Below are 5,711 nucleotides of genomic sequence, written 5' to 3'. Positions count from 1 at the left end.
ATGCCTGCAACTATATTTTGCCTACATAAACCAACATAATCCCAAAAAGTGTGTGAAACTGGTAAGTCATGAATATACATGGCCTTTTATTTGGCTGGCCAGGGCCAACCATTCATGGAGGCGTGTCTCTCTCCACGCATTTTGTCTGCTTGGTTCTACTGCATTTTAACCTCAGATGAACTCTCCCCATGTAGTGAAAACAGGACTACTAGAATCCCTAGATTTAATCTTACCAATTCAGTAACTACAAGAAGAAAAGTTTGTTTAAATAATTTTGGCAGAAAAGACTGTAGTCAAATGACTATTTCTGACTAATCACTGTCATCAGGGTTTGGCATGTGCTAATTAGACAGGATATATCTTGTGAGATGGGCAAGTCAGTCCAACAAAATCAAATAAAATGTGTTCCCTGTTTCAGGGCTTCCCTGGTGGCGCAGTGGTTGAGAGTCCGCCTGCCAATGCAGGGGACATGGGTTCGTGCCCTGGTACGGGAGGATCCCACATGCCACGGAGTGGCTGGGCCTGTGAGCCATGGCCGCTAAGCCTGCGTGTCCGGAGCCTGTGCTCCGCAACGGGAGAGGCCACAACAGTGAGAGGCCCACGTACCGCAAAAAAAAAAAAAAAAAAAAAGATAATTGGATATATAGACATTGCAAGGAGGAAAGAGCAAAAGATGAAGCAGAGAAAACATAAAGACTAATAACCTATAAAAAATAGCTACCCAGAACTGATAGAACAAACAGAAAGAATAAGAAGCATAACCAGATTCTAGAATCTAAGAGGAGAAGCTCTATAGGATTGGTGCTTTGATTAATGGAGGGTTTGGAGATGCCCCACAGCTGGTCCTTGGACCTCTGCAATAGAGGCTCCAAGAGGGTGCAAGGCCCAACATGGAGGGAGACCAAGAAGAAGGCCTGACAAGTGCTTGAGCCACTCAAGGGGCAAAGTCTGGGCAATAAAGTGAGGGAGGATACTACAGCTGTTAAGGAGCTGTTGTCCAGCTATTCACTATACATAAGGGGGTTTACCAAGTTAGGCACATTTCCATGTGCTTATTGGCTATTTACATATGTTCGTTTGGGATGTGTCTTTCAAATCATTTGCCAATATATGATATGATCTTTTTATCACTGAGATACATTTTAATTAATTTGTTATATATTCTGGATACAATACCTTTATCAAATATATGTTTTGCAAATATTCTTCCAGTCTGTGTCTTGCCTATAAATATTTTTTTGATAAACAGAGTGTTCTAATTTAAATGAAACTCATTTTCTCTTTTTTTTCTTTTAGATTTAGTGCTTTCCAGAATATGTTTAAGAAATCTGTGCCTACACTAACATACTTTTCTGTTTTCTTCTAGAAGGTTTATGTTAAAGTTTCATGTGTATAGCTTTGATCTATTTAAAATTAATTTTTGTGTATGATGTGAGGTAGAGATCAAAGTTCATTGTTTTCCTCATGAGTAGTTAGTATTTCCAGCATCAATTGCTTAGAATGATTTTTCTTTACTTACGGATTTACACAGTTGCTCAGTTAAAAATCAATCAACTATATAAGTGAGGATCTGTTTCTGAATATTCTATTGTGTCCCATGGATTTATCTATATTTATAACAAAACCAATCTGTCTTGATTACCATATCCTAAAACTAAGGTTTAAAATCAGTTAGTGTTAAGTCCTCTATGTCATTTTAGAGTTCTCCAAGAAACAGATGCTAAGAAATGATTAGACTTCCAAGACATTTATTGTGGTAAGTGCCTGTGAAGGATAAAATGGGAATGAGTGGGAGTCAGTGAGAAAGCCTTCAGACCAGGATGAAAGTGTGATACCTACGAAAGGAGAGAGAGAAGAAAGGATTGGGTAGGAAAACCTCAGACCACAGTGCAGTTCAAAAAAATCTCAAATAGGATGATAGGAAGTCCCTAAACAAAGACTGCCTATCAGAAGAGATTCACATTACACAGAAATTGGCCAGGTCCGGTATGACCCACCATGCTAAGCCATTGGCTGAGGCCATCTTAGAGTAAGCATGGACTCTGCCTGAACACTATGGTGGATCCAAAGGAGTATCGGCTATAGACAGTCAATGATGCTCCTCACAGGTGGCTCTGCTGAAAGGGAGTTAGCAGCACCTCTCTATGGTTGCCACACTTTACTCCTCAAAAGAAATTATACCCCAAAGTTCTTTCTGACTTATTTTTTGTTATTGTCATTTATTACTATATTTTATTAATTATTATTTATAACATTAAATTTATTACTGTTATTATTCAAACAAGATAATCCAATTCAGCAAGAATATTTTTGACCTACCACTATATTTGATACTCTAAATATATGAATGGAAAAAGCATTGGAGAAATAGGGAAATTATAGGGAGAAGCATCTAGGTAAATATATTTATTCCTTTACTGGTGAGACGAGGTTTAAGTATGTTCAAAAAATGTTGCTAGGAATATGGTTTACTATATTAATACACAACTTTTTTCATGATACTTCACTGGATAAGTGAAACATGGCTAAAATGTTTCTCCTAACACCATGTGTAGTATTTTCCTAAAGTGATAAAAAACAAAATTGACAGTAAAACCATGTGCTTTTTTCAAAATATCTGGTGTCATTTTAGAGAGTAATAAACACAAATTTTATAATAAACCACCCATTATGCTTGCTGGGATCCTGAGATACATATGTATTATTCTTCTAATCATCCTCTCTTAATGCCATGTTTGGCAATAAATGGTGGTGTTATATGTATTCTCTTCAATATTAAAGGCATTTGCCTTATAGAGGTTCTCAGAAGCAGGTGGCATGTAAAACAGATTTGGCCATTTTCAAAGGGAACAAGAAAAGTAATAATAATAAAAGGAAAAGTGGTATGAAAAATAGAACAAAATGATAATATCAGAAGGATCTGATCCTACTTTAAGCTATATATGCAATTTGCAATGAAGACATTTCTTTGAATTCTTCTTCCTATACCAGGAACAATATTGTTTTAAAAGACAATTATTCTGCAGTGTTTGGGCACTTCTGTGTCTAGAACAGCAAGCTCTAATTTTAACTTTATGTATTTATGAAACTCACCATATTTGTCCAGATTAGGAATAGCCCAGGAGACAAAGATAGTATGAAAAAAATCAGTTCATATTTTCCTCTTATAAAGATGCTACTAGTTATTTAGGAAACTGGTACAAGGTGCAAGAGATAAGTAGGAAAAGTTAGACAAGCTATAAGGAAAGTGATGAGACAAGTCTATTATACCACATATAACACAATCTGTAGAAGAAACACAGTTATGAACAAATATCATCTTGGAAGACAATAAAAATTGAATATCTTTACATTATTGTTGTTTGTAATTAGAACATGTTTCTCCTCTGGATTTTAAACAGGGATCTTCTCAGTGCAACTCTGGCATCTTTGTTCCTCAAACAAAATCAGAGGACTGAGCATGGGTCCCACATTAGTATAAAAAACAGAAGAAACTTTTCCCTGCTCCATAGATCCAGGAGAAGAATATTTAAGGTACATGAATGCTGCTGAGCCAAAAAAAAAGAGAAAGAGCAATGATGTGGGAGCTACACATGCTGAAGGCTTTCGATCTTCCCTGAGCAGATTTGATATGAAGAATGCTAGTAAGGATGAAGATGTAAGAAACTAGGATGGTGAAACTGGGTACTGTGATATTAATACCCACAACAATGAGAACTACCACCTCACTGACATAAGTGCTGGTGCAAGAGACTTGGAGGAGTGGGAGGATGTCACACAAGTAATGGTTGATATTAACACTGCAGAAGGTTCATCTAAGCATGCACCCTGTGTGGGCAGAGGCTCCAGTAAACCCCATCACATACGCAGCCAAAGATAGCACCAAACAGACCTTATGGGATATGGTGACCTTATATAGCATTGTAGTACAGATGGCCACATAGCGATCACAGGCCATTGAGGTCAACATATAGCACTCAGAGATGATGAAAAAGAGAAAGAAAAACAGCTGAGTCACGCACCCAACATAGGAGATGATATTCTTCCTGAATACAAAGTTCATCAGCATCTGGGGGGTGAAAACAGAGGAGCAACAGAGATCAATGAAGGATGGTTGAAGACTAAATAGTACACGGGGGTGTGGAGGTGAGAATTTAGACGAATAAGAATGATCAAGCCCAGGTTGCCCACCATGGTGACAATGTAGATCATTAGAAACAGGTAAGAGAGGGGCTGCTGGAGCTCTGGATGGTCTGTTAATCCAGCAAGAATAAATTCAGGCACTAAGGAGTCATTTCTAGCCAGCATTCTCAACTTCGGAAATCTGTGAGAATAGAAGAAAATTCCATCAATAGGGAACCCAGCTCTGTCCTTACAGACTCTCTTTTATATGAGCTTTACGAGAAAGAGACTCAGACTGGCAGAAATCACATAAGTCCTCCTTTGCTTCATAAGGTCTGAAGGTACACACCCCTCAACATTTAAATCACTGTCTTTCATTGCGTGAACCGCATATGACAAACAACTGCTCTATCTTACTAGAAGATAGAGGGATGGGGTAGCTGAGGAACAAGGCTACTTGCTGATGGGCTTCAGTGGTGGGAATGTATCCCCATTTCTCCCCCCTATTCCTCTGATTCATCACTTCCTAGTTACTACTCATGTTTCCATTACCCTACTAGGTACCTCAGGTCCCCTGTTTTGACCATCAAGAAAGAAAGAATCCCTACAGGGAAGAGACCATACAGATATTCTGCTACCAGGAAGTCTCTCATAGTCTCTAGGGTTTTCAGATACTTTACTATAAGAATCCAGGAAGTTAATAATTGATAACAGGTATTGAGGTGAACCTTAGTAACCTAAGTTTTCTACTTAACCATATATTCCAGTGTTTCCACACATTCTCCTCTGCTCTATCCTAGCTGGACAGCGAATGAATAAAGGAAGGTGGATGTGCTTTCCTAGGTTTTGTAGGATGGCATGAATGAGAAATATTAATTTGAGTGTTGATTAAGTTAGTTATTAAGTTTGTGAAAACATTTCAAGCTGTATACTTATTATGATATATCAACTTTCCTCTGTTTATACATTTCAATAAAAAAATTTTAGAAAGAAAACACAAATTTCTTCTGATGTTGCTGTCTGGATTTGTCACTTGGAACTGCTACAGTTCTCCTGCTCCCAGTATGAAGATGGAGTCAACACAGAGTGTCTGCTGCGAACAATACAGGCAGTAGAGTCAGAGCTTCAGACTTTGGAGTTTCTTGTTATTCAATATAAATAGTTCTCATTTTTCAGCAACAGAGGGAGTGAGCAAGTATACAAACTTGGTTATCTCACTCTCCATCCATTGAGGGAACTCAGTGCTGACCCTTTATACGTGTTTTACCTCCGCTGTCCTGAAAGAAGAACTGGCCTTGGAGATATCAAAGCTGAGCAGATGTAGTCACAGAATCTTCTTCCTTCCCTGGAAAAGAGTCATAGCATAGATCTCACAGTATGAATGTTCCAAGAGTCAGTCTATGATTTAGATCAAACTTGTGGTTATAAATTTACTAAGAGATCATGAAGGGAAACCACAGGCTTCACATCTGAGCCACAATGTCATAGAGCACACAGCATTTGCTTAAGGCTTATAATTCTTTTGGACCTGATTACAAATTCAGGTATAGGGGTCCCCCAGGACTTTCCCATCATGATACGCTCTGCAG

General features: G+C 38.2%; 1 pseudogene; it reads right to left on the bottom strand.

Annotated features, from left to right (window-relative positions):
• Positions 1–3,368: 3,368 nt before the first annotated feature.
• Positions 3,369–4,314, bottom strand: LOC132428925 (olfactory receptor 8B3-like; annotated as a pseudogene).
• Between the last annotated feature and the right edge of the window lie 1,397 nt (positions 4,315–5,711).

This window comes from Delphinus delphis, chromosome 8, assembly GCF_949987515.2.
Source record: "Delphinus delphis chromosome 8, mDelDel1.2, whole genome shotgun sequence".
In the NCBI taxonomy this organism is placed as follows: Eukaryota; Metazoa; Chordata; class Mammalia; order Artiodactyla; family Delphinidae; genus Delphinus; species Delphinus delphis.
The sequence above is the reverse complement of the archived record's forward strand: the minus strand, read 5'-3'. Positions and strand labels throughout refer to the sequence as shown.